This window comes from Ambystoma mexicanum, unplaced genomic scaffold (genome assembly GCF_040938575.1).
Source record: "Ambystoma mexicanum isolate Mex_15411 unplaced genomic scaffold, UKY_AmexF1_1 Mex_scaf20, whole genome shotgun sequence".
Lineage (NCBI taxonomy): Eukaryota > Metazoa > Chordata > Amphibia > Caudata > Ambystomatidae > Ambystoma > Ambystoma mexicanum.
Window position 1 is genome coordinate 2,370,559 of NW_027182434.1, and position 25,676 is coordinate 2,396,234.

The 25,676-nt window shown below is 51.6% G+C and overlaps 29 non-coding genes across 29 annotated transcripts; 11 read left to right on the plus strand and 18 right to left on the minus strand.

The window, feature by feature from the left end:
• Positions 1-619: 619 nt before the first annotated feature.
• TRNAL-AAG (transfer RNA leucine (anticodon AAG)) lies at positions 620-701 on the minus strand. Its single transcript has one exon. It is a non-coding gene; the product is annotated as a tRNA-Leu (tRNA).
• Positions 702-1,242: 541 nt separating this feature from the next.
• On the plus strand, positions 1,243-1,314 carry TRNAD-GUC (transfer RNA aspartic acid (anticodon GUC)). The gene has a single exon. It is a non-coding gene; the product is annotated as a tRNA-Asp (tRNA).
• A 774-nt stretch (positions 1,315-2,088) lies between these two features.
• On the minus strand, positions 2,089-2,170 carry TRNAL-AAG (transfer RNA leucine (anticodon AAG)). The gene has a single exon. It is a non-coding gene; the product is annotated as a tRNA-Leu (tRNA).
• Positions 2,171-2,711: 541 nt separating this feature from the next.
• On the plus strand, positions 2,712-2,783 carry TRNAD-GUC (transfer RNA aspartic acid (anticodon GUC)). Its single transcript has one exon. It is a non-coding gene; the product is annotated as a tRNA-Asp (tRNA).
• A 774-nt stretch (positions 2,784-3,557) lies between these two features.
• Positions 3,558-3,639, minus strand: TRNAL-AAG (transfer RNA leucine (anticodon AAG)). Its single transcript has one exon. It is a non-coding gene; the product is annotated as a tRNA-Leu (tRNA).
• A 541-nt stretch (positions 3,640-4,180) lies between these two features.
• TRNAD-GUC (transfer RNA aspartic acid (anticodon GUC)) lies at positions 4,181-4,252 on the plus strand. Its single transcript has one exon. It is a non-coding gene; the product is annotated as a tRNA-Asp (tRNA).
• Positions 4,253-5,026: 774 nt separating this feature from the next.
• Positions 5,027-5,108, minus strand: TRNAL-AAG (transfer RNA leucine (anticodon AAG)). Its single transcript has one exon. It is a non-coding gene; the product is annotated as a tRNA-Leu (tRNA).
• A 1,372-nt stretch (positions 5,109-6,480) lies between these two features.
• TRNAL-AAG (transfer RNA leucine (anticodon AAG)) lies at positions 6,481-6,562 on the minus strand. The gene has a single exon. It is a non-coding gene; the product is annotated as a tRNA-Leu (tRNA).
• A 541-nt stretch (positions 6,563-7,103) lies between these two features.
• Positions 7,104-7,175, plus strand: TRNAD-GUC (transfer RNA aspartic acid (anticodon GUC)). The gene has a single exon. It is a non-coding gene; the product is annotated as a tRNA-Asp (tRNA).
• A 774-nt stretch (positions 7,176-7,949) lies between these two features.
• Positions 7,950-8,031, minus strand: TRNAL-AAG (transfer RNA leucine (anticodon AAG)). The gene has a single exon. It is a non-coding gene; the product is annotated as a tRNA-Leu (tRNA).
• A 541-nt stretch (positions 8,032-8,572) lies between these two features.
• Positions 8,573-8,644, plus strand: TRNAD-GUC (transfer RNA aspartic acid (anticodon GUC)). The gene has a single exon. It is a non-coding gene; the product is annotated as a tRNA-Asp (tRNA).
• A 774-nt stretch (positions 8,645-9,418) lies between these two features.
• TRNAL-AAG (transfer RNA leucine (anticodon AAG)) lies at positions 9,419-9,500 on the minus strand. The gene has a single exon. It is a non-coding gene; the product is annotated as a tRNA-Leu (tRNA).
• Positions 9,501-10,041: 541 nt separating this feature from the next.
• On the plus strand, positions 10,042-10,113 carry TRNAD-GUC (transfer RNA aspartic acid (anticodon GUC)). The gene has a single exon. It is a non-coding gene; the product is annotated as a tRNA-Asp (tRNA).
• Positions 10,114-10,887: 774 nt separating this feature from the next.
• On the minus strand, positions 10,888-10,969 carry TRNAL-AAG (transfer RNA leucine (anticodon AAG)). The gene has a single exon. It is a non-coding gene; the product is annotated as a tRNA-Leu (tRNA).
• Positions 10,970-12,348: 1,379 nt separating this feature from the next.
• TRNAL-AAG (transfer RNA leucine (anticodon AAG)) lies at positions 12,349-12,430 on the minus strand. The gene has a single exon. It is a non-coding gene; the product is annotated as a tRNA-Leu (tRNA).
• Positions 12,431-13,801: 1,371 nt separating this feature from the next.
• On the minus strand, positions 13,802-13,883 carry TRNAL-AAG (transfer RNA leucine (anticodon AAG)). The gene has a single exon. It is a non-coding gene; the product is annotated as a tRNA-Leu (tRNA).
• A 1,387-nt stretch (positions 13,884-15,270) lies between these two features.
• On the minus strand, positions 15,271-15,352 carry TRNAL-AAG (transfer RNA leucine (anticodon AAG)). Its single transcript has one exon. It is a non-coding gene; the product is annotated as a tRNA-Leu (tRNA).
• A 541-nt stretch (positions 15,353-15,893) lies between these two features.
• On the plus strand, positions 15,894-15,965 carry TRNAD-GUC (transfer RNA aspartic acid (anticodon GUC)). The gene has a single exon. It is a non-coding gene; the product is annotated as a tRNA-Asp (tRNA).
• Positions 15,966-16,739: 774 nt separating this feature from the next.
• Positions 16,740-16,821, minus strand: TRNAL-AAG (transfer RNA leucine (anticodon AAG)). Its single transcript has one exon. It is a non-coding gene; the product is annotated as a tRNA-Leu (tRNA).
• Positions 16,822-17,362: 541 nt separating this feature from the next.
• TRNAD-GUC (transfer RNA aspartic acid (anticodon GUC)) lies at positions 17,363-17,434 on the plus strand. The gene has a single exon. It is a non-coding gene; the product is annotated as a tRNA-Asp (tRNA).
• A 774-nt stretch (positions 17,435-18,208) lies between these two features.
• TRNAL-AAG (transfer RNA leucine (anticodon AAG)) lies at positions 18,209-18,290 on the minus strand. The gene has a single exon. It is a non-coding gene; the product is annotated as a tRNA-Leu (tRNA).
• Positions 18,291-19,668: 1,378 nt separating this feature from the next.
• TRNAL-AAG (transfer RNA leucine (anticodon AAG)) lies at positions 19,669-19,750 on the minus strand. The gene has a single exon. It is a non-coding gene; the product is annotated as a tRNA-Leu (tRNA).
• A 1,386-nt stretch (positions 19,751-21,136) lies between these two features.
• TRNAL-AAG (transfer RNA leucine (anticodon AAG)) lies at positions 21,137-21,218 on the minus strand. The gene has a single exon. It is a non-coding gene; the product is annotated as a tRNA-Leu (tRNA).
• Positions 21,219-21,759: 541 nt separating this feature from the next.
• On the plus strand, positions 21,760-21,831 carry TRNAD-GUC (transfer RNA aspartic acid (anticodon GUC)). Its single transcript has one exon. It is a non-coding gene; the product is annotated as a tRNA-Asp (tRNA).
• A 774-nt stretch (positions 21,832-22,605) lies between these two features.
• On the minus strand, positions 22,606-22,687 carry TRNAL-AAG (transfer RNA leucine (anticodon AAG)). Its single transcript has one exon. It is a non-coding gene; the product is annotated as a tRNA-Leu (tRNA).
• A 540-nt stretch (positions 22,688-23,227) lies between these two features.
• Positions 23,228-23,299, plus strand: TRNAD-GUC (transfer RNA aspartic acid (anticodon GUC)). The gene has a single exon. It is a non-coding gene; the product is annotated as a tRNA-Asp (tRNA).
• Positions 23,300-24,073: 774 nt separating this feature from the next.
• On the minus strand, positions 24,074-24,155 carry TRNAL-AAG (transfer RNA leucine (anticodon AAG)). The gene has a single exon. It is a non-coding gene; the product is annotated as a tRNA-Leu (tRNA).
• Positions 24,156-24,696: 541 nt separating this feature from the next.
• On the plus strand, positions 24,697-24,768 carry TRNAD-GUC (transfer RNA aspartic acid (anticodon GUC)). Its single transcript has one exon. It is a non-coding gene; the product is annotated as a tRNA-Asp (tRNA).
• A 774-nt stretch (positions 24,769-25,542) lies between these two features.
• Positions 25,543-25,624, minus strand: TRNAL-AAG (transfer RNA leucine (anticodon AAG)). The gene has a single exon. It is a non-coding gene; the product is annotated as a tRNA-Leu (tRNA).
• Positions 25,625-25,676: the final 52 nt, after the last annotated feature.

Sequence of the window (25,676 nt, forward strand, 5' to 3'; positions counted from 1 at the left end):
AGGCGGCCGGTCCACTTTATTGAGTCCCCCTCAGCACCATTTAGTGCTCCTGTTGTCTGCGAAGTCCAAATTGTAACCCTGAATCAGTTCCTCTTCTGACCCTTTGTATCATGTTACATGACGAGTAATGATCACCTGTTAGCTTTATCCCTAATTATAACTCTCACTCTTTCCCTGCATCTAACCCTAGCTCTAATCCCATCATTAACCTCGGTCCGGGCACACGCGTGAACCCCTACTCTCATCTCAGCCTCTCCTGGTGATACATCACACCTGGGATCGTTTGCTCCCTGTGGGCTGTGGGAAATTTGCTACCAGCACGCCCTGGAAGTGGGGCTCATTCCGCTGCAACGGGAGGTCTTCCCAGGACGCGTCACAGCTCAACGCAAGAGCTCCTGGGTTTCGAAGGCTCTTGCAGCAAGCCTTCACAAAGCAGCAGGGAGCGCCGTTCCAGATGGGAAACTTGAGACTGGATGTCCAGAAAAGCAAGACGTCAGAAGCGAAACCTTTTTCCTGCAGGGTGTGGCATACCATCCGCTTGCTCATTGCGACAGAGGTGGCACTAATGAAGGAAGAGGTCAACGTTACGTTCTTCTTTAAAATGCAAGGCCAGGAAAAGTGGCAGCGGTGGGATTTGAACCCACGCCTCCGAAGAGACTGGAGCCTTAATCCAGCGCCTTAGACCGCTCGGCCACGCTACCTCCCTGCTAGTCGCCGAAAGCGGAACTTGACCCGTTGCCCGGCCCGCTTTAGTGCTTTGCCTTTTCTCCTTGGAAAGTCTGGAGACAGGCAGTGGAAGGGCAGGCAAACTGTCAGGTGCGCAGAGGAGGGGAGACCATGAGGCAAGGTGGGAGATGGGGGCAAGAAGTGAGAAAAAAACTAATCGCAAGCTAGGGCAGGATTCGGAAAGTGAAGCCGAAAAGGGGCTTAGCATGCAGCCCAGGGGTTTCTTTGACTGTCCTAAGCCCACAGGGACTTTGCCGTCCTCAGCTCATGAGACTTGAGATGGGTAGCTTGATTTGCTGAGGAAATGCGGGATGACAGATTCAACTCTGGAGTCAAACATAGCCCGGAACTATCGCCTTAAACTGAGTTTTAAGCCTGGTGCCGATAAAAAGAAAGAAATTAGCCTTAGATCGGGCAAGCCGTTTGACGGGGGAAAATGAGACCCCCCTAGGCCAGCTAGGTGGTCGCTGGATGCTGTGCAGACATCAGCAGCTGTTCATTTCATGCCCTCACGTCTCCTCGTTAGTATAGTGGTCAGTATCCCCGCCTGTCACGCGGGAGACCGGGGTTCAATTCCCCGACGGGGAGGTTAAACCGTTTCTGGATTTTTTTTAGTTCTTGACAAATATTCTTGAAGATTAGGCTGAGTCAAGTAGGGAATGGGTGCCAAGAACTGACTCTTTAAGAAAAAAGCACCGGCAACGCTAGTCATCGTACAATATTTGTGCACAATTGCTTACATTAGGCGGCCGGTCCACTTTATTGAGTCCCCCTCAGCACCATTTAGTGCTCCTGTTGTCTGCGAAGTCCAAATTGTAACCCTGAATCAGTTCCTCTTCTGACCCTTTGTATCATGTTACATGACGAGTAATGATCACCTGTTAGCTTTATCCCTAATTATAACTCTCACTCTTTCCCTGCATCTAACCCTAGCTCTAATCCCATCATTAACCTCGGTCCGGGCACACGCGTGAACCCCTACTCTCATCTCAGCCTCTCCTGGTGATACATCACACCTGGGATCGTTTGCTCCCTGTGGGCTGTGGGAAATTTGCTACCAGCACGCCCTGGAAGTGGGGCTCATTCCGCTGCAACGGGAGGTCTTCCCAGGACGCGTCACAGCTCAACGCAAGAGCTCCTGGGTTTCGAAGGCTCTTGCAGCAAGCCTTCACAAAGCAGCAGGGAGCGCCGTTCCAGATGGGAAACTTGAGACTGGATGTCCAGAAAAGCAAGACGTCAGAAGCGAAACCTTTTTCCTGCAGGGTGTGGCATACCATCCGCTTGCTCATTGCGACAGAGGTGGCACTAATGAAGGAAGAGGTCAACGTTACGTTCTTCTTTAAAATGCAAGGCCAGGAAAAGTGGCAGCGGTGGGATTTGAACCCACGCCTCCGAAGAGACTGGAGCCTTAATCCAGCGCCTTAGACCGCTCGGCCACGCTACCTCCCTGCTAGTCGCCGAAAGCGGAACTTGACCCGTTGCCCGGCCCGCTTTAGTGCTTTGCCTTTTCTCCTTGGAAAGTCTGGAGACAGGCAGTGGAAGGGCAGGCAAACTGTCAGGTGCGCAGAGGAGGGGAGACCATGAGGCAAGGTGGGAGATGGGGGCAAGAAGTGAGAAAAAAACTAATCGCAAGCTAGGGCAGGATTCGGAAAGTGAAGCCGAAAAGGGGCTTAGCATGCAGCCCAGGGGTTTCTTTGACTGTCCTAAGCCCACAGGGACTTTGCCGTCCTCAGCTCATGAGACTTGAGATGGGTAGCTTGATTTGCTGAGGAAATGCGGGATGACAGATTCAACTCTGGAGTCAAACATAGCCCGGAACTATCGCCTTAAACTGAGTTTTAAGCCTGGTGCCGATAAAAAGAAAGAAATTAGCCTTAGATCGGGCAAGCCGTTTGACGGGGGAAAATGAGACCCCCCTAGGCCAGCTAGGTGGTCGCTGGATGCTGTGCAGACATCAGCAGCTGTTCATTTCATGCCCTCACGTCTCCTCGTTAGTATAGTGGTCAGTATCCCCGCCTGTCACGCGGGAGACCGGGGTTCAATTCCCCGACGGGGAGGTTAAACCGTTTCTGGATTTTTTTTAGTTCTTGACAAATATTCTTGAAGATTAGGCTGAGTCAAGTAGGGAATGGGTGCCAAGAACTGACTCTTTAAGAAAAAAGCACCGGCAACGCTAGTCATCGTACAATATTTGTGCACAATTGCTTACATTAGGCGGCCGGTCCACTTTATTGAGTCCCCCTCAGCACCATTTAGTGCTCCTGTTGTCTGCGAAGTCCAAATTGTAACCCTGAATCAGTTCCTCTTCTGACCCTTTGTATCATGTTACATGACGAGTAATGATCACCTGTTAGCTTTATCCCTAATTATAACTCTCACTCTTTCCCTGCATCTAACCCTAGCTCTAATCCCATCATTAACCTCGGTCCGGGCACACGCGTGAACCCCTACTCTCATCTCAGCCTCTCCTGGTGATACATCACACCTGGGATCGTTTGCTCCCTGTGGGCTGTGGGAAATTTGCTACCAGCACGCCCTGGAAGTGGGGCTCATTCCGCTGCAACGGGAGGTCTTCCCAGGACGCGTCACAGCTCAACGCAAGAGCTCCTGGGTTTCGAAGGCTCTTGCAGCAAGCCTTCACAAAGCAGCAGGGAGCGCCGTTCCAGATGGGAAACTTGAGACTGGATGTCCAGAAAAGCAAGACGTCAGAAGCGAAACCTTTTTCCTGCAGGGTGTGGCATACCATCCGCTTGCTCATTGCGACAGAGGTGGCACTAATGAAGGAAGAGGTCAACGTTACGTTCTTCTTTAAAATGCAAGGCCAGGAAAAGTGGCAGCGGTGGGATTTGAACCCACGCCTCCGAAGAGACTGGAGCCTTAATCCAGCGCCTTAGACCGCTCGGCCACGCTACCTCCCTGCTAGTCGCCGAAAGCGGAACTTGACCCGTTGCCCGGCCCGCTTTAGTGCTTTGCCTTTTCTCCTTGGAAAGTCTGGAGACAGGCAGTGGAAGGGCAGGCAAACTGTCAGGTGCGCAGAGGAGGGGAGACCATGAGGCAAGGTGGGAGATGGGGGCAAGAAGTGAGAAAAAAACTAATCGCAAGCTAGGGCAGGATTCGGAAAGTGAAGCCGAAAAGGGGCTTAGCATGCAGCCCAGGGGTTTCTTTGACTGTCCTAAGCCCACAGGGACTTTGCCGTCCTCAGCTCATGAGACTTGAGATGGGTAGCTTGATTTGCTGAGGAAATGCGGGATGACAGATTCAACTCTGGAGTCAAACATAGCCCGGAACTATCGCCTTAAACTGAGTTTTAAGCCTGGTGCCGATAAAAAGAAAGAAATTAGCCTTAGATCGGGCAAGCCGTTTGACGGGGGAAAATGAGACCCCCCTAGGCCAGCTAGGTGGTCGCTGGATGCTGTGCAGACATCAGCAGCTGTTCATTTCATGCCCTCACGTCTCCTCGTTAGTATAGTGGTCAGTATCCCCGCCTGTCACGCGGGAGACCGGGGTTCAATTCCCCGACGAGGAGGTTAAACCGTTTCTGGATTTTTTTTAGTTCTTGACAAATATTCTTGAAGATTAGGCTGAGTCAAGTAGGGAATGGGTGCCAAGAACTGACTCTTTAAGAAAAAAGCACCGGCAACGCTAGTCATCGTACAATATTTGTGCACAATTGCTTACATTAGGCGGCCGGTCCACTTTATTGAGTCCCCCTCAGCACCATTTAGTGCTCCTGTTGTCTGCGAAGTCCAAATTGTAACCCTGAATCAGTTCCTCTTCTGACCCTTTGTATCATGTTACATGACGAGTAATGATCACCTGTTAGCTTTATCCCTAATTATAACTCTCACTCTTTCCCTGCATCTAACCCTAGCTCTAATCCCATCATTAACCTCGGTCCGGGCACACGCGTGAACCCCTACTCTCATCTCAGCCTCTCCTGGTGATACATCACACCTGGGATCGTTTGCTCCCTGTGGGCTGTGGGAAATTTGCTACCAGCACGCCCTGGAAGTGGGGCTCATTCCGCTGCAACGGGAGGTCTTCCCAGGACGCGTCACAGCTCAACGCAAGAGCTCCTGGGTTTCGAAGGCTCTTGCAGCAAGCCTTCACAAAGCAGCAGGGAGCGCCGTTCCAGATGGGAAACTTGAGACTGGATGTCCAGAAAAGCAAGACGTCAGAAGCGAAACCTTTTTCCTGCAGGGTGTGGCATACCATCCGCTTGCTCATTGCGACAGAGGTGGCACTAATGAAGGAAGAGGTCAACGTTACGTTCTTCTTTAAAATGCAAGGCCAGGAAAAGTGGCAGCGGTGGGATTTGAACCCACGCCTCCGAAGAGACTGGAGCCTTAATCCAGCGCCTTAGACCGCTCGGCCACGCTACCTCCCTGCTAGTCGCCGAAAGCGGAACTTGACCCGTTGCCCGGCCCGCTTTAGTGCTTTGCCTTTTCTCCTTGGAAAGTCTGGAGACAGGCAGTGGAAGGGCAGGCAAACTGTCAGGTGCGCAGAGGAGGGGAGACCATGAGGCAAGGTGGGAGATGGGGGCAAGAAGTGAGAAAAAAACTAATCGCAAGCTAGGGCAGGATTCGGAAAGTGAAGCCGAAAAGGGGCTTAGCATGCAGCCCAGGGGTTTCTTTGACTGTCCTAAGCCCACAGGGACTTTGCCGTCCTCAGCTCATGAGACTTGAGATGGGTAGCTTGATTTGCTGAGGAAATGCGGGATGACAGATTCAACTCTGGAGTCAAACATAGCCCGGAACTATCGCCTTAAACTGAGTTTTAAGCCTGGTGCCGATAAAAAGAAAGAAATTAGCCTTAGATCGGGCAAGCCGTTTGACGGGGGAAAATGAGACCCCCCTAGGCCAGCTAGGTGGTCGCTGGATGCTGTGCAGACATCAGCAGCTGTTCATTTCATGCCCTCACGTCTCCTCGTTAGTATAGTGGTCAGTATCCCCGCCTGTCACGCGGGAGACCGACGGGGCGGTTAAACCTTTTCTGGATTTTTTTTAGTTCTTGACAAATATTCTTGAAGATTAGGCTGAGTCAAGTAGGGAATGGGTGCCAAGAACTGACTCTTTAAGAAAAAAGCACCGGCAACGCTAGTCATCGTACAATATTTGTGCACAATTGCTTACATTAGGCGGCCGGTCCACTTTATTGAGTCCCCCTCAGCACCATTTAGTGCTCCTGTTGTCTGCGAAGTCCAAATTGTAACCCTGAATCAGTTCCTCTTCTGACCCTTTGTATCATGTTACATGACGAGTAATGATCACCTGTTAGCTTTATCCCTAATTATAACTCTCACTCTTTCCCTGCATCTAACCCTAGCTCTAATCCCATCATTAACCTCGGTCCGGGCACACGCGTGAACCCCTACTCTCATCTCAGCCTCTCCTGGTGATACATCACACCTGGGATCGTTTGCTCCCTGTGGGCTGTGGGAAATTTGCTACCAGCACGCCCTGGAAGTGGGGCTCATTCCGCTGCAACGGGAGGTCTTCCCAGGACGCGTCACAGCTCAACGCAAGAGCTCCTGGGTTTCGAAGGCTCTTGCAGCAAGCCTTCACAAAGCAGCAGGGAGCGCCGTTCCAGATGGGAAACTTGAGACTGGATGTCCAGAAAAGCAAGACGTCAGAAGCGAAACCTTTTTCCTGCAGGGTGTGGCATACCATCCGCTTGCTCATTGCGACAGAGGTGGCACTAATGAAGGAAGAGGTCAACGTTACGTTCTTCTTTAAAATGCAAGGCCAGGAAAAGTGGCAGCGGTGGGATTTGAACCCACGCCTCCGAAGAGACTGGAGCCTTAATCCAGCGCCTTAGACCGCTCGGCCACGCTACCTCCCTGCTAGTCGCCGAAAGCGGAACTTGACCCGTTGCCCGGCCCGCTTTAGTGCTTTGCCTTTTCTCCTTGGAAAGTCTGGAGACAGGCAGTGGAAGGGCAGGCAAACTGTCAGGTGCGCAGAGGAGGGGAGACCATGAGGCAAGGTGGGAGATGGGGGCAAGAAGTGAGAAAAAAACTAATCGCAAGCTAGGGCAGGATTCGGAAAGTGAAGCCGAAAAGGGGCTTAGCATGCAGCCCAGGGGTTTCTTTGACTGTCCTAAGCCCACAGGGACTTTGCCGTCCTCAGCTCATGAGACTTGAGATGGGTAGCTTGATTTGCTGAGGAAATGCGGGATGACAGATTCAACTCTGGAGTCAAACATAGCCCGGAACTATCGCCTTAAACTGAGTTTTAAGCCTGGTGCCGATAAAAAGAAAGAAATTAGCCTTAGATCGGGCAAGCCGTTTGACGGGGGAAAATGAGACCCCCCTAGGCCAGCTAGGTGGTCGCTGGATGCTGTGCAGACATCAGCAGCTGTTCATTTCATGCCCTCACGTCTCCTCGTTAGTATAGTGGTCAGTATCCCCGCCTGTCACGCGGGAGACCGGGGTTCAATTCCCCGACGGGGAGGTTAAACCGTTTCTGGATTTTTTTTAGTTCTTGACAAATATTCTTGAAGATTAGGCTGAGTCAAGTAGGGAATGGGTGCCAAGAACTGACTCTTTAAGAAAAAAGCACCGGCAACGCTAGTCATCGTACAATATTTGTGCACAATTGCTTACATTAGGCGGCCGGTCCACTTTATTGAGTCCCCCTCAGCACCATTTAGTGCTCCTGTTGTCTGCGAAGTCCAAATTGTAACCCTGAATCAGTTCCTCTTCTGACCCTTTGTATCATGTTACATGACGAGTAATGATCACCTGTTAGCTTTATCCCTAATTATAACTCTCACTCTTTCCCTGCATCTAACCCTAGCTCTAATCCCATCATTAACCTCGGTCCGGGCACACGCGTGAACCCCTACTCTCATCTCAGCCTCTCCTGGTGATACATCACACCTGGGATCGTTTGCTCCCTGTGGGCTGTGGGAAATTTGCTACCAGCACGCCCTGGAAGTGGGGCTCATTCCGCTGCAACGGGAGGTCTTCCCAGGACGCGTCACAGCTCAACGCAAGAGCTCCTGGGTTTCGAAGGCTCTTGCAGCAAGCCTTCACAAAGCAGCAGGGAGCGCCGTTCCAGATGGGAAACTTGAGACTGGATGTCCAGAAAAGCAAGACGTCAGAAGCGAAACCTTTTTCCTGCAGGGTGTGGCATACCATCCGCTTGCTCATTGCGACAGAGGTGGCACTAATGAAGGAAGAGGTCAACGTTACGTTCTTCTTTAAAATGCAAGGCCAGGAAAAGTGGCAGCGGTGGGATTTGAACCCACGCCTCCGAAGAGACTGGAGCCTTAATCCAGCGCCTTAGACCGCTCGGCCACGCTACCTCCCTGCTAGTCGCCGAAAGCAGAACTTGACCCGTTGCCCGGCCCGCTTTAGTGCTTTGCCTTTTCTCCTTGGAAAGTCTGGAGACAGGCAGTGGAAGGGCAGGCAAACTGTCAGGTGCGCAGAGGAGGGGAGACCATGAGGCAAGGTGGGAGATGGGGGCAAGAAGTGAGAAAAAAACTAATCACAAGCTAGGGCAGGATTCGGAAAGTGAAGCCGAAAAGGGGCTTAGCATGCAGCCCAGGGGTTTCTTTGACTGTCCTAAGCCCACAGGGACTTTGCCGTCCTCAGCTCATGAGACTTGAGATGGGTAGCTTGATTTGCTGAGGAAATGCGGGATGACAGATTCAACTCTGGAGTCAAACATAGCCCGGAACTATCGCCTTAAACTGAGTTTTAAGCCTGGTGCCGATAAAAAGAAAGAAATTAGCCTTAGATCGGGCAAGCCGTTTGACGGGGGAAAATGAGACCCCCCTAGGCCAGCTAGGTGGTCGCTGGATGCTGTGCAGACATCAGCAGCTGTTCATTTCATGCCCTCACGTCTCCTCGTTAGTATAGTGGTCAGTATCCCCGCCTGTCACGCGGGAGACCGGGGTTCAATTCCCCGACGGGGAGGTTAAACCGTTTCTGGATTTTTTTTAGTTCTTGACAAATATTCTTGAAGATTAGGCTGAGTCAAGTAGGGAATGGGTGCCAAGAACTGACTCTTTAAGAAAAAAGCACCGGCAACGCTAGTCATCGTACAATATTTGTGCACAATTGCTTACATTAGGCGGCCGGTCCACTTTATTGAGTCCCCCTCAGCACCATTTAGTGCTCCTGTTGTCTGCGAAGTCCAAATTGTAACCCTGAATCAGTTCCTCTTCTGACCCTTTGTATCATGTTACATGACGAGTAATGATCGCCTGTTAGCTTTATCCCTAATTATAACTCTCACTCTTTCCCTGCATCTAACCCTAGCTCTAATCCCATCATTAACCTCGGTCCGGGCACACGCGTGAACCCCTACTCTCATCTCAGCCTCTCCTGGTGATACATCACACCTGGGATCGTTTGCTCCCTGTGGGCTGTGGGAAATTTGCTACCAGCACGCCCTGGAAGTGGGGCTCATTCCGCTGCAACGGGAGGTCTTCCCAGGACGCGTCACAGCTCAACGCAAGAGCTCCTGGGTTTCGAAGGCTCTTGCAGCAAGCCTTCACAAAGCAGCAGGGAGCGCCGTTCCAGATGGGAAACTTGAGACTGGATGTCCAGAAAAGCAAGACGTCAGAAGCGAAACCTTTTTCCTGCAGGGTGTGGCATACCATCCGCTTGCTCATTGCGACAGAGGTGGCACTAATGAAGGAAGAGGTCAACGTTACGTTCTTCTTTAAAATGCAAGGCCAGGAAAAGTGGCAGCGGTGGGATTTGAACCCACGCCTCCGAAGAGACTGGAGCCTTAATCCAGCGCCTTAAACCGCTCGGCCACGCTACCTCCCGGCTAGTCGCCGAAAGCGGAACTTGACCCGTTGCCCGGCCCGCTTTAGTGCTTTGCCTTTTCTCCTTGGAAAGTCTGGAGACAGGCAGTGGAAGGGCAGGCAAACTGTCAGGTGCGCAGAGGAGGGGAGACCATGAGGCAAGGTGGGAGATGGGGGCAAGAAGTGAGAAAAAAACTAATCGCAAGCTAGGGCAGGATTCGGAAAGTGAAGCCGAAAAGGGGCTTAGCATGCAGCCCAGGGGTTTCTTTGACTGTCCTAAGCCCACAGGGACTTTGCCGTCCTCAGCTCATGAGACTTGAGATGGGTAGCTTGATTTGCTGAGGAAATGCGGGATGACAGATTCAACTCTGGAGTCAAACATAGCCCGGAACTATCGCCTTAAACTGAGTTTTAAGCCTGGTGCCGATAAAAAGAAAGAAATTAGCCTTAGATCGGGCAAGCCGTTTGACGGGGGAAAATGAGACCCCCCTAGGCCAGCTAGGTGGTCGCTGGATGCTGTGCAGACATCAGCAGCTGTTCATTTCATGCCCTCACGTCTCCTCGTTAGTATAGTGGTCAGTATCCCCGCCTGTCACGCGGGAGACCGGGGTTCAATTCCCCGACGGGGAGGTTAAACCGTTTCTGGATTTTTTTTAGTTCTTGACAAATATTCTTGAAGATTAGGCTGAGTCAAGTAGGGAATGGGTGCCAAGAACTGACTCTTTAAGAAAAAAGCACCGGCAACGCTAGTCATCGTACAATATTTGTGCACAATTGCTTACATTAGGCGGCCGGTCCACTTTATTGAGTCCCCCTCAGCACCATTTAGTGCTCCTGTTGTCTGCGAAGTCCAAATTGTAACCCTGAATCAGTTCCTCTTCTGACCCTTTGTATCATGTTACATGACGAGTAATGATCACCTGTTAGCTTTATCCCTAATTATAACTCTCACTCTTTCCCTGCATCTAACCCTAGCTCTAATCCCATCATTAACCTCGGTCCGGGCACACGCGTGAACCCCTACTCTCATCTCAGCCTCTCCTGGTGATACATCACACCTGGGATCGTTTGCTCCCTGTGGGCTGTGGGAAATTTGCTACCAGCACGCCCTGGAAGTGGGGCTCATTCCGCTGCAACGGGAGGTCTTCCCAGGACGCGTCACAGCTCAACGCAAGAGCTCCTGGGTTTCGAAGGCTCTTGCAGCAAGCCTTCACAAAGCAGCAGGGAGCGCCGTTCCAGATGGGAAACTTGAGACTGGATGTCCAGAAAAGCAAGACGTCAGAAGCGAAACCTTTTTCCTGCTGGGTGTGGCATACCATCCGCTTGCTCATTGCGACAGAGGTGGCACTAATGAAGGAAGAGGTCAACGTTACGTTCTTCTTTAAAATGCAAGGCCAGGAAAAGTGGCAGCGGTGGGATTTGAACCCACGCCTCCGAAGAGACTGGAGCCTTAATCCAGCGCCTTAGACCGCTCGGCCACGCTACCTCCCTGCTAGTCGCCGAAAGCGGAACTTGACCCGTTGCCCGGCCCGCTTTAGTGCTTTGCCTTTTCTCCTTGGAAAGTCTGGAGACAGGCAGTGGAAGGGCAGGCAAACTGTCAGGTGCGCAGAGGAGGGGAGACCATGAGGCAAGGTGGGAGATGGGGGCAAGAAGTGAGAAAAAAACTAATCGCAAGCTAGGGCAGGATTCGGAAAGTGAAGCCGAAAAGGGGCTTAGCATGCAGCCCAGGGGTTTCTTTGACTGTCCTAAGCCCACAGGGACTTTGCCGTCCTCAGCTCATGAGACTTGAGATGGGTAGCTTGATTTGCTGAGGAAATGCGGGATGACAGATTCAACTCTGGAGTCAAACATAGCCCGGAACTATCGCCTTAAACTGAGTTTTAAGCCTGGTGCCGATAAAAAGAAAGAAATTAGCCTTAGATCGGGCAAGCCGTTTGACGGGGGAAAATGAGACCCCCCTAGGCCAGCTAGGTGGTCGCTGGATGCTGTGCAGACATCAGCAGCTGTTCATTTCATGCCCTCACGTCTCCTCGTTAGTATAGTGGTCAGTATCCCACGTGGGAGACCGGGGTTCAATTCCCCGACGGGGAGGTTAAACCGTTTCTGGATTTTTTTTAGTTCTTGACAAATATTCTTGAAGATTAGGCTGAGTCAAGTAGGGAATGGGTGCCAAGAACTGACTCTTTAAGAAAAAAGCACCGGCAACGCTAGTCATCGTACAATATTTGTGCACAATTGCTTACATTAGGCGGCCGGTCCACTTTATTGAGTCCCCCTCAGCACCATTTAGTGCTCCTGTTGTCTGCGAAGTCCAAATTGTAACCCTGAATCAGTTCCTCTTCTGACCCTTTGTATCATGTTACATGACGAGTAATGATCACCTGTTAGCTTTATCCCTAATTATAACTCTCACTCTTTCCCTGCATCTAACCCTAGCTCTAATCCCATCATTAACCTCGGTCCGGGCACACGCGTGAACCCCTACTCTCATCTCAGCCTCTCCTGGTGATACATCACACCTGGGATCGTTTGCTCCCTGTGGGCTGTGGGAAATTTGCTACCAGCACGCCCTGGAAGTGGGGCTCATTCCGCTGCAACGGGAGGTCTTCCCAGGACGCGTCACAGCTCAACGCAAGAGCTCCTGGGTTTCGAAGGCTCTTGCAGCAAGCCTTCACAAAGCAGCAGGGAGCGCCGTTCCAGATGGGAAACTTGAGACTGGATGTCCAGAAAAGCAAGACGTCAGAAGCGAAACCTTTTTCCTGCAGGGTGTGGCATACCATCCGCTTGCTCATTGCGACAGAGGTGGCACTAATGAAGGAAGAGGTCAACGTTACGTTCTTCTTTAAAATGCAAGGCCAGGAAAAGTGGCAGCGGTGGGATTTGAACCCACGCCTCCGAAGAGACTGGAGCCTTAATCCAGCGCCTTAGACCGCTCGGCCACGCTACCTCCCTGCTAGTCGCCGAAAGCGGAACTTGACCCGTTGCCCGGCCCGCTTTAGTGCTTTGCCTTTTCTCCTTGGAAAGTCTGGAGACAGGCAGTGGAAGGGCAGGCAAACTGTCAGGTGCGCAGAGGAGGGGAGACCATGAGGCAAGGTGGGAGATGGGGGCAAGAAGTGAGAAAAAAACTAATCGCAAGCTAGGGCAGGATTCGGAAAGTGAAGCCGAAAAGGGGCTTAGCATGCAGCCCAGGGGTTTCTTTGACTGTCCTAAGCCCACAGGGACTTTGCCGTCCTCAGCTCATGAGACTTGAGATGGGTAGCTTGATTTGCTGAGGAAATGCGGGATGACAGATTCAACTCTGGAGTCAAACATAGCCCGGAACTATCGCCTTAAACTGAGTTTTAAGCCTGGTGCCGATAAAAAGAAAGAAATTAGCCTTAGATCGGGCAAGCCGTTTGACGGGGGAAAATGAGACCCCCCTAGGCCAGCTAGGTGGTCGCTGGATGCTGTGCAGACATCAGCAGCTGTTCATTTCATGCCCTCACGTCTCCTCGTTAGTATAGTGGTCAGTATCGAGACCGGGGTTCAATTCCCCGACGGGGAGGTTAAACCTTTTCTGGATTTTTTTTAGTTCTTGACAAATATTCTTGAAGATTAGGCTGAGTCAAGTAGGGAATGGGTGCCAAGAACTGACTCTTTAAGAAAAAAGCACCGGCAACGCTAGTCATCGTACAATATTTGTGCACAATTGCTTACATTAGGCGGCCGGTCCACTTTATTGAGTCCCCCTCAGCACCATTTAGTGCTCCTGTTGTCTGCGAAGTCCAAATTGTAACCCTGAATCAGTTCCTCTTCTGACCCTTTGTATCATGTTACATGACGAGTAATGATCACCTGTTAGCTTTATCCCTAATTATAACTCTCACTCTTTCCCTGCATCTAACCCTAGCTCTAATCCCATCATTAACCTCGGTCCGGGCACACGCGTGAACCCCTACTCTCATCTCAGCCTCTCCTGGTGATACATCACACCTGGGATCGTTTGCTCCCTGTGGGCTGTGGGAAATTTGCTACCAGCACGCCCTGGAAGTGGGGCTCATTCCGCTGCAACGGGAGGTCTTCCCAGGACGCGTCACAGCTCAACGCAAGAGCTCCTGGGTTTCGAAGGCTCTTGCAGCAAGCCTTCACAAAGCAGCAGGGAGCGCCGTTCCAGATGGGAAACTTGAGACTGGATGTCCAGAAAAGCAAGACGTCAGAAGCGAAACCTTTTTCCTGCAGGGTGTGGCATACCATCCGCTTGCTCATTGCGACAGAGGTGGCACTAATGAAGGAAGAGGTCAACGTTACGTTCTTCTTTAAAATGCAAGGCCAGGAAAAGTGGCAGCGGTGGGATTTGAACCCACGCCTCCGAAGAGACTGGAGCCTTAATCCAGCGCCTTAGACCGCTCGGCCACGCTACCTCCCTGCTAGTCGCCGAAAGCGGAACTTGACCCGTTGCCCGGCCCGCTTTAGTGCTTTGCCTTTTCTCCTTGGAAAGTCTGGAGACAGGCAGTGGAAGGGCAGGCAAACTGTCAGGTGCGCAGAGGAGGGGAGACCATGAGGCAAGGTGGGAGATGGGGGCAAGAAGTGAGAAAAAAACTAATCGCAAGCTAGGGCAGGATTCGGAAAGTGAAGCCGAAAAGGGGCTTAGCATGCAGCCCAGGGGTTTCTTTGACTGTCCTAAGCCCACAGGGACTTTGCCGTCCTCAGCTCATGAGACTTGAGATGGGTAGCTTGATTTGCTGAGGAAATGCGGGATGACAGATTCAACTCTGGAGTCAAACATAGCCCGGAACTATCGCCTTAAACTGAGTTTTAAGCCTGGTGCCGATAAAAAGAAAGAAATTAGCCTTAGATCGGGCAAGCCGTTTGACGGGGGAAAATGAGACCCCCCTAGGCCAGCTAGGTGGTCGCTGGATGCTGTGCAGACATCAGCAGCTGTTCATTTCATGCCCTCACGTCTCCTCGTTAGTATAGTGGTCAGTATCCCCGACTGTCACGTGGGAGACCGGGGTTCAATTCCCCGACGGGGAGGTTAAACCGTTTCTGGATTTTTTTTAGTTCTTGACAAATATTCTTGAAGATTAGGCTGAGTCAAGTAGGGAATGGGTGCCAAGAACTGACTCTTTAAGAAAAAAGCACCGGCAACGCTAGTCATCGTACAATATTTGTGCACAATTGCTTACATTAGGCGGCCGGTCCACTTTATTGAGTCCCCCTCAGCACCATTTAGTGCTCCTGTTGTCTGCGAAGTCCAAATTGTAACCCTGAATCAGTTCCTCTTCTGACCCTTTGTATCATGTTACATGACGAGTAATGATCACCTGTTAGCTTTATCCCTAATTATAACTCTCACTCTTTCCCTGCATCTAACCCTAGCTCTAATCCCATCATTAACCTCGGTCCGGGCACACGCGTGAACCCCTACTCTCATCTCAGCCTCTCCTGGTGATACATCACACCTGGGATCGTTTGCTCCCTGTGGGCTGTGGGAAATTTGCTACCAGCACGCCCTGGAAGTGGGGCTCATTCCGCTGCAACGGGAGGTCTTCCCAGGACGCGTCACAGCTCAACGCAAGAGCTCCTGGGTTTCGAAGGCTCTTGCAGCAAGCCTTCACAAAGCAGCAGGGAGCGCCGTTCCAGATGGGAAACTTGAGACTGGATGTCCAGAAAAGCAAGACGTCAGAAGCGAAACCTTTTTCCTGCAGGGTGTGGCATACCATCCGCTTGCTCATTGCGACAGAGGTGGCACTAATGAAGGAAGAGGTCAACGTTACGTTCTTCTTTAAAATGCAAGGCCAGGAAAAGTGGCAGCGGTGGGATTTGAACCCACGCCTCCGAAGAGACTGGAGCCTTAATCCAGCGCCTTAGACCGCTCGGCCACGCTACCTCCCTGCTAGTCGCCGAAAGCGGAACTTGACCCGTTGCCCGGCCCGCTTTAGTGCTTTGCCTTTTCTCCTTGGAAAGTCTGGAGACAGGCAGTGGAAGGGCAGGCAAACTGTCAGGTGCGCAGAGGAGGGGAGACCATGAGGCAAGGTGGGAGATGGGGGCAAGAAGTGAGAAAAAAACTAATCGCAAGCTAGGGCAGGATTCGGAAAGTGAAGCCGAAAAGGGGCTTAGCATGCAGCCCAGGGGTTTCTTTGACTGTCCTAAGCCCACAGGGACTTTGCCGTCCTCAGCTCATGAGACTTGAGATGGGTAGCTTGATTTGCTGAGGAAATGCGGGATGACAGATTCAACTCTGGAGTCAAACATAGCCCGGAACTATCGCCTTAAACTGAGTTTTAAGCCTGGTGCCGATAAAAAGAAAGAAATTAGCCTTAGATCGGGCAAGCCGTTTGACGGGGGAAAATGAGACCCCCCTAGGCCAGCTAGGTGGTCGCTGGATGCTGTGCAGACATCAGCAGCTGTTCATTTCATGCCCTCACGTCTCCTCGTTAGTATAGTGGTCAGTATCCCCGCCTGTCACGCGGGAGACCGGGGTTCAATTCCCCGACGGGGAGGTTAAACCGTTTCTGGATTTTTTTTAGTTCTTGACAAATATTCTTGAAGATTAGGCTGAGTCAAGTAGGGAATGGGTGCCAAGAACTGACTCTTTAAGAAAAAAGCACCGGCAACGCTAGTCATCGTACAATATTTGTGCACAATTGCTTACATTAGGCGGCCGGTCCACTTTATTGAGTCCCCCTCAGCACCATTTAGTGCTCCTGTTGTCTGCGAAGTCCAAATTGTAACCCTGAATCAGTTCCTCTTCTGACCCTTTGTATCATGTTACATGACGAGTAATGATCACCTGTTAGCTTTATCCCTAATTATAACTCTCACTCTTTCCCTGCATCTAACCCTAGCTCTAATCCCATCATTAACCTCGGTCCGGGCACACGCGTGAACCCCTACTCTCATCTCAGCCTCTCCTGGTGATACATCACACCTGGGATCGTTTGCTCCCTGTGGGCTGTGGGAAATTTGCTACCAGCACGCCCTGGAAGTGGGGCTCATTCCGCTGCAACGGGAGGTCTTCCCAGGACGCGTCACAGCTCAACGCAAGAGCTCCTGGGTTTCGAAGGCTCTTGCAGCAAGCCTTCACAAAGCAGCAGGGAGCGCCGTTCCAGATGGGAAACTTGAGACTGGATGTCCAGAAAAGCAAGACGTCAGAAGCGAAACCTTTTTCCTGCAGGGTGTGGCATACCATCCGCTTGCTCATTGCGACAGAGGTGGCACTAATGAAGGAAGAGGTCAACGTTACGTTCTTCTTTAAAATGCAAGGCCAGGAAAAGTGGCAGCGGTGGGATTTGAACCCACGCCTCCGAAGAGACTGGAGCCTTAATCCAGCGCCTTAGACCGCTCGGCCACGCTACCTCCCTGCTAGTCGCCGAAAGCGGAACTTGACCCGTTGCCCGGCCCGCTTTAGTGCTTTGCCTTTTCTCCTTGGAAAGTCTGGAGACAGGCAGTGGAAGGGCAGGCAAACTGTCAGGTGCGCAGAGGAGGGGAGACCATGAGGCAAGGTGGGAGATGGGGGCAAGAAGTGAGAAAAAAACTAATCGCAAGCTAGGGCAGGATTCGGAAAGTGAAGCCGAAAAGGGGCTTAGCATGCAGCCCAGGGGTTTCTTTGACTGTCCTAAGCCCACAGGGACTTTGCCGTCCTCAGCTCATGAGACTTGAGATGGGTAGCTTGATTTGCTGAGGAAATGCGGGATGACAGATTCAACTCTGGAGTCAAACATAGCCCGGAACTATCGCCTTAAACTGAGTTTTAAGCCTGGTGCCGATAAAAAGAAAGAAATTAGCCTTAGATCGGGCAAGCCGTTTGACGGGGGAAAATGAGACCCCCCTAGGCCAGCTAGGTGGTCGCTGGATGCTGTGCAGACATCAGCAGCTGTTCATTTCATGCCCTCACGTCTCCTCGTTAGTATAGTGGTCAGTATCCCCGCCTGTCACGCGGGAGACCGGGGTTCAATTCCCCGACGGGGAGGTTAAACCGTTTCTGGATTTTTTTTAGTTCTTGACAAATATTCTTGAAGATTAGGCTGAGTCAAGTAGGGAATGGGTGCCAAGAACTGACTCTTTAAGAAAAAAGCACCGGCAACGCTAGTCATCGTACAATATTTGTGCACAATTGCTTACATTAGGCGGCCGGTCCACTTTATTGAGTCCCCCTCAGCACCATTTAGTGCTCCTGTTGTCTGCGAAGTCCAAATTGTAACCCTGAATCAGTTCCTCTTCTGACCCTTTGTATCATGTTACATGACGAGTAATGATCACCTGTTAGCTTTATCCCTAATTATAACTCTCACTCTTTCCCTGCATCTAACCCTAGCTCTAATCCCATCATTAACCTCGGTCCGGGCACACGCGTGAACCCCTACTCTCATCTCAGCCTCTCCTGGTGATACATCACACCTGGGATCGTTTGCTCCCTGTGGGCTGTGGGAAATTTGCTACCAGCACGCCCTGGAAGTGGGGCTCATTCCGCTGCAACGGGAGGTCTTCCCAGGACGCGTCACAGCTCAACGCAAGAGCTCCTGGGTTTCGAAGGCTCTTGCAGCAAGCCTTCACAAAGCAGCAGGGAGCGCCGTTCCAGATGGGAAACTTGAGACTGGATGTCCAGAAAAGCAAGACGTCAGAAGCGAAACCTTTTTCCTGCAGGGTGTGGCATACCATCCGCTTGCTCATTGCGACAGAGGTGGCACTAATGAAGGAAGAGGTCAACGTTACGTTCTTCTTTAAAATGCAAGGCCAGGAAAAGTGGCAGCGGTGGGATTTGAACCCACGCCTCCGAAGAGACTGGAGCCTTAATCCAGCGCCTTAGACCGCTCGGCCACGCTACCTCCCTGCTAGTCGCCGAAAGCGGAACTTGACCCGTTGCCCGGCCCGCTTTAGTGCTTTGCCTTTTCTCCTTGGAAAGTCTGGAGACAGGCAGTGGAAGGGCAGGCAAACTGTCAGGTGCGCAGAGGAGGGGAGACCATGAGGCAAGGTGGGAGATGGGGGCAAGAAGTGAGAAAAAAACTAATCGCAAGCTAGGGCAGGATTCGGAAAGTGAAGCCGAAAAGGGGCTTAGCATGCAGCCCAGGGGTTTCTTTGACTGTCCTAAGCCCACAGGGACTTTGCCGTCCTCAGCTCATGAGACTTGAGATGGGTAGCTTGATTTGCTGAGGAAATGCGGGATGACAGATTCAACTCTGGAGTCAAACATAGCCCGGAACTATCGCCTTAAACTGAGTTTTAAGCCTGGTGCCGATAAAAAGAAAGAAATTAGCCTTAGATCGGGCAAGCCGTTTGACGGGGGAAAATGAGACCCCCCTAGGCCAGCTAGGTGGTCGCTGGATGCTGTGCAGACATCAGCAGCTGTTCATTTCATGCCCTCACGTCTCCTCGTTAGTATAGTGGTCAGTATCCCCGCCTGTCACGCGGGAGACCGTCCCCGACGGGGAGGTTAAACCGTTTCTGGATTTTTTTTAGTTCTTGACAAATATTCTTGAAGATTAGGCTGAGTCAAGTAGGGAATGGGTGCCAAGAACTGACTCTTTAAGAAAAAAGCACCGGCAACGCTAGTCATCGTACAATATTTGTGCACAATTGCTTACATTAGGCGGCCGGTCCACTTTATTGAGTCCCCCTCAGCACCATTTAGTGCTCCTGTTGTCTGCGAAGTCCAAATTGTAACCCTGAATCAGTTCCTCTTCTGACCCTTTGTATCATGTTACATGACGAGTAATGATCACCTGTTAGCTTTATCCCTAATTATAACTCTCACTCTTTCCCTGCATCTAACCCTAGCTCTAATCCCATCATTAACCTCGGTCCGGGCACACGCGTGAACCCCTACTCTCATCTCAGCCTCTCCTGGTGATACATCACACCTGGGATCGTTTGCTCCCTGTGGGCTGTGGGAAATTTGCTACCAGCACGCCCTGGAAGTGGGGCTCATTCCGCTGCAACGGGAGGTCTTCCCAGGACGCGTCACAGCTCAACGCAAGAGCTCCTGGGTTTCGAAGGCTCTTGCAGCAAGCCTTCACAAAGCAGCAGGGAGCGCCGTTCCAGATGGGAAACTTGAGACTGGATGTCCAGAAAAGCAAGACGTCAGAAGCGAAACCTTTTTCCTGCAGGGTGTGGCATACCATCCGCTTGCTCATTGCGACAGAGGTGGCACTAATGAAGGAAGAGGTCAACGTTACGTTCTTCTTTAAAATGCAAGGCCAGGAAAAGTGGCAGCGGTGGGATTTGAACCCACGCCTCCGAAGAGACTGGAGCCTTAATCCAGCGCCTTAGACCGCTCGGCCACGCTACCTCCCTGCTAGTCGCCGAAAGCGGAACTTGACCCGTTGCCCGGCCCGCTTTAGTGCTTTGCCTTTTCTCCTTGGAAAGTCTGGAGACAGGCAGTGGAAGGGCAGGCAAACTGTCAGGTGCGCAGAGGAGGGGAGACCATGAGGCAAGGTGGGAGATGGGGGCAAGAAGTGAGAAAAAAACTAATCGCAAGCTAGGGCAGGATTCGGAAAGTGAAGCCGAAAAGGGGCTTAGCATGCAGCCCAGGGGTTTCTTTGACTGTCCTAAGCCCACAGGGACTTTGCCGTCCTCAGCTCATGAGACTTGAGATGGGTAGCTTGATTTGCTGAGGAAATGCGGGATGACAGATTCAACTCTGGAGTCAAACATAGCCCGGAACTATCGCCTTAAACTGAGTTTTAAGCCTGGTGCCGATAAAAAGAAAGAAATTAGCCTTAGATCGGGCAAGCCGTTTGACGGGGGAAAATGAGACCCCCCTAGGCCAGCTAGGTGGTCGCTGGATGCTGTGCAGACATCAGCAGCTGTTCATTTCATGCCCTCACGTCTCCTCGTTAGTATAGTGGTCAGTATCCCCGCCTGTCACGCGGGAGACCGGGGTTCAATTCCCGACGGGGAGGTTAAACCTTTTCTGGATTTTTTTTAGTTCTTGACAAATATTCTTGAAGATTAGGCTGAGTCAAGTAGGGAATGGGTGCCAAGAACTGACTCTTTAAGAAAAAAGCACCGGCAACGCTAGTCATCGTACAATATTTGTGCACAATTGCTTACATTAGGCGGCCGGTCCACTTTATTGAGTCCCCCTCAGCACCATTTAGTGCTCCTGTTGTCTGCGAAGTCCAAATTGTAACCCTGAATCAGTTCCTCTTCTGACCCTTTGTATCATGTTACATGACGAGTAATGATCACCTGTTAGCTTTATCCCTAATTATAACTCTCACTCTTTCCCTGCATCTAACCCTAGCTCTAATCCCATCATTAACCTCGGTCCGGGCACACGCGTGAACCCCTACTCTCATCTCAGCCTCTCCTGGTGATACATCACACCTGGGATCGTTTGCTCCCTGTGGGCTGTGGGAAATTTGCTACCAGCACGCCCTGGAAGTGGGGCTCATTCCGCTGCAACGGGAGGTCTTCCCAGGACGCGTCACAGCTCAACGCAAGAGCTCCTGGGTTTCGAAGGCTCTTGCAGCAAGCCTTCACAAAGCAGCAGGGAGCGCCGTTCCAGATGGGAAACTTGAGACTGGATGTCCAGAAAAGCAAGACGTCAGAAGCGAAACCTTTTTCCTGCAGGGTGTGGCATACCATCCGCTTGCTCATTGCGACAGAGGTGGCACTAATGAAGGAAGAGGTCAACGTTACGTTCTTCTTTAAAATGCAAGGCCAGGAAAAGTGGCAGCGGTGGGATTTGAACCCACGCCTCCGAAGAGACTGGAGCCTTAATCCAGCGCCTTAGACCGCTCGGCCACGCTACCTCCCTGCTAGTCGCCGAAAGCGGAACTTGACCCGTTGCCCGGCCAGCTTTAGTGCTTTGCCTTTTCTCCTTGGAAAGTCAGGAGACAGGCAGTGGAAGGGCAGGCAAACTGTCAGGTGCGCAGAGGAGGGGAGACCATGAGGCAAGGTGGGAGATGGGGGCAAGAAGTGAGAAAAAAACTAATCGCAAGCTAGGGCAGGATTCGGAAAGTGAAGCCGAAAAGGGGCTTAGCATGCAGCCCAGGGGTTTCTTTGACTGTCCTAAGCCCACAGGGACTTTGCCGTCCTCAGTTCATGAGACTTGAGATGGGTAGCTTGATTTGCTGAGGAAATGCGGGATGACAGATTCAACTCTGGAGTCAAACATAGCCCGGAACTATCGCCTTAAACTGAGTTTTAAGCCTGGTGCCGATAAAAAGAAAGAAATTAGCCTTAGATCGGGCAAGCCGTTTGACGGGGGAAAATGAGACCCCCCTAGGCCAGCTAGGTGGTCGCTGGATGCTGTGCAGACATCAGCAGCTGTTCATTTCATGCCCTCACGTCTCCTCGTTAGTATAGTGGTCAGTATCCCCGCCTGTCACGCGGGAGACCGGGGTTCAATTCCCCGACGGGGAGGTTAAACCGTTTCTGGATTTTTTTTAGTTCTTGACAAATATTCTTGAAGATTAGGCTGAGTCAAGTAGGGAATGGGTGCCAAGAACTGACTCTTTAAGAAAAAAGCACCGGCAACGCTAGTCATCGTACAATATTTGTGCACAATTGCTTACATTAGGCGGCCGGTCCACTTTATTGAGTCCCCCTCAGCACCATTTAGTGCTCCTGTTGTCTGCGAAGTCCAAATTGTAACCCTGAATCAGTTCCTCTTCTGACCCTTTGTATCATGTTACATGACGAGTAATGATCACCTGTTAGCTTTATCCCTAATTATAACTCTCACTCTTTCCCTGCATCTAACCCTAGCTCTAATCCCATCATTAACCTCGGTCCGGGCACACGCGTGAACCCCTACTCTCATCTCAGCCTCTCCTGGTGATACATCACACCTGGGATCGTTTGCTCCCTGTGGGCTGTGGGAAATTTGCTACCAGCACGCCCTGGAAGTGGGGCTCATTCCGCTGCAACGGGAGGTCTTCCCAGGACGCGTCACAGCTCAACGCAAGAGCTCCTGGGTTTCGAAGGCTCTTGCAGCAAGCCTTCACAAAGCAGCAGGGAGCGCCGTTCCAGATGGGAAACTTGAGACTGGATGTCCAGAAAAGCAAGACGTCAGAAGCGAAACCTTTTTCCTGCAGGGTGTGGCATACCATCCGCTTGCTCATTGCGACAGAGGTGGCACTAATGAAGGAAGAGGTCAACGTTACGTTCTTCTTTAAAATGCAAGGCCAGGAAAAGTGGCAGCGGTGGGATTTGAACCCACGCCTCCGAAGAGACTGGAGCCTTAATCCAGCGCCTTAGACCGCTCGGCCACGCTACCTCCCGGCTAGTCGCCGAAAGCGGAACTTGACCCGTTGCCCGGCCCGCTTTAGTGCTTTGCCTTTTCTCCTTGGAAAGTCTGGAGACAGGCAGTGGAAGGGCAGGCAAACTGTCAGGTGCGCAGAGGAGGGGAGACCATGAGGCAAGGTGGGAGATGGGGGCAAGAAGTGAGAAAAAAACTAATCGCAAGCAAGGCAGGATTCGGAAAGTGAAGCCGAAAAGGGGCTTAGCATGCAGCCCAGGGGTTTCTTTGACTGTCCTAAGCCCACAGGGACTTTGCCGTCCTCAGCTCATGAGACTTGAGATGGGTAGCTTGATTTGCTGAGGAAATGCGGGATGACAGATTCAACTCTGGAGTCAAACATAGCCCGGAACTATCGCCTTAAACTGAGTTTTAAGCCTGGTGCCGATAAAAAGAAAGAAATTAGCCTTAGATCGGGCAAGCCGTTTGACGGGGGAAAATGAGACCCCCCTAGGCCAGCTAGGTGGTCGCTGGATGCTGTGCAGACATCAGCAGCTGTTCATTTCATGCCCTCACGTCTCCTCGTTAGTATAGTGGTCAGTATCCCCGCCTGTCACGCGGGAGACCGGGGTTCAATTCCCCGACGGGGAGGTTAAACCGTTTCTGGATTTTTTTTAGTTCTTGACAAATATTCTTGAAGATTAGGCTGAGTCAAGTAGGGAATGGGTGCCAAGAACTGACTCTTTAAGAAAAAAGCACCGGCAACGCTAGTCATCGTACAATATTTGTGCACAATTGCTTACATTAGGCGGCCGGTCCACTTTATTGAGTCCCCCTCAGCACCATTTAGTGCTCCTGTTGTCTGCGAAGTCCAAATTGTAACCCTGAATCAGTTCCTCTTCTGACCCTTTGTATCATGTTACATGACGAGTAATGATCACCTGTTAGCTTTATCCCTAATTATAACTCTCACTCTTTCCCTGCATCTAACCCTAGCTCTAATCCCATCATTAACCTCGGTCCGGGCACACGCGTGAACCCCTACTCTCATCTCAGCCTCTCCTGGTGATACATCACACCTGGGATCGTTTGCTCCCTGTGGGCTGTGGGAAATTTGCTACCAGCACGCCCTGGAAGTGGGGCTCATTCCGCTGCAACGGGAGGTCTTCCCAGGACGCGTCACAGCTCAACGCAAGAGCTCCTGGGTTTCGAAGGCTCTTGCAGCAAGCCTTCACAAAGCAGCAGGGAGCGCCGTTCCAGATGGGAAACTTGAGACTGGATGTCCAGAAAAGCAAGACGTCAGAAGCGAAACCTTTTTCCTGCAGGGTGTGGCATACCATCCGCTTGCTCATTGCGACAGAGGTGGCACTAATGAAGGAAGAGGTCAACGTTACGTTCTTCTTTAAAATGCAAGGCCAGGAAAAGTGGCAGCGGTGGGATTTGAACCCACGCCTCCGAAGAGACTGGAGCCTTAATCCAGCGCCTTAGACCGCTCGGCCACGCTACCTCCCTGCTAGTCGCCGAAAGCGGAACTTGACCCGTTGCCCGGCCCGCTTTAGTGCTTTGCCTTTTCTCCTTGGAAAGTCTGGAGACAGGCAGTGGAAGGGCAGGCAAACTGTCAGGTGCGCAGAGGAGGGGAGACCATGAGGCAAGGTGGGAGATGGGGGCAAGAAGTGAGAAAAAAACTAATCGCAAGCTAGGGCAGGATTCGGAAAGTGAAGCCGAAAAGGGGCTTAGCATGCAGCCCAGGGGTTTCTTTGACTGTCCTAAGCCCACAGGGACTTTGCCGTCCTCAGCTCATGAGACTTGAGATGGGTAGCTTGATTTGCTGAGGAAATGCGGGATGACAGATTCAACTCTGGAGTCAAACATAGCCCGGAACTATCGCCTTAAACTGAGTTTTAAGCCTGGTGCCGATAAAAAGAAAGAAATTAGCCTTAGATCGGGCAAGCCGTTTGACGGGGGAAAATGAGACCCCCCTAGGCCAGCTAGGTGGTCGCTGGATGCTGTGCAGACATCAGCAGCTGTTCATTTCATGCCCTCACGTCTCCTCGTTAGTATAGTGGTCAGTATCCCCGCCTGTCACGCGGGAGACCGGGGTTCAATTCCCCGACGGGGAGGTTAAACCGTTTCTGGATTTTTTTTAGTTCTTGACAAATATTCTTGAAGATTAGGCTGAGTCAAGTAGGGAATGGGTGCCAAGAACTGACTCTTTAAGAAAAAAGCACCGGCAACGCTAGTCATCGTACAATATTTGTGCACAATTGCTTACATTAGGCGGCCGGTCCACTTTATTGAGTCCCCCTCAGCACCATTTAGTGCTCCTGTTGTCTGCGAAGTCCAAATTGTAACCCTGAATCAGTTCCTCTTCTGACCCTTTGTATCATGTTACATGACGAGTAATGATCACCTGTTAGCTTTATCCCTAATTATAACTCTCACTCTTTCCCTGCATCTAACCCTAGCTCTAATCCCATCATTAACCTCGGTCCGGGCACACGCGTGAACCCCTACTCTCATCTCAGCCTCTCCTGGTGATACATCACACCTGGGATCGTTTGCTCCCTGTGGGCTGTGGGAAATTTGCTACCAGCACGCCCTGGAAGTGGGGCTCATTCCGCTGCAACGGGAGGTCTTCCCAGGACGCGTCACAGCTCAACGCAAGAGCTCCTGGGTTTCGAAGGCTCTTGCAGCAAGCCTTCACAAAGCAGCAGGGAGCGCCGTTCCAGATGGGAAACTTGAGACTGGATGTCCAGAAAAGCAAGACGTCAGAAGCGAAACCTTTTTCCTGCAGGGTGTGGCATACCATCCGCTTGCTCATTGCGACAGAGGTGGCACTAATGAAGGAAGAGGTCAACGTTACGTTCTTCTTTAAAATGCAAGGCCAGGAAAAGTGGCAGCGGTGGGATTTGAACCCACGCCTCCGAAGAGACTGGAGCCTTAATCCAGCGCCTTAGACCGCTCGGCCACGCTACCTCCCTGCTAGTCGCCGAAAGCGGAACTTGACCCGTTGCCCGGCCCGCTTTAG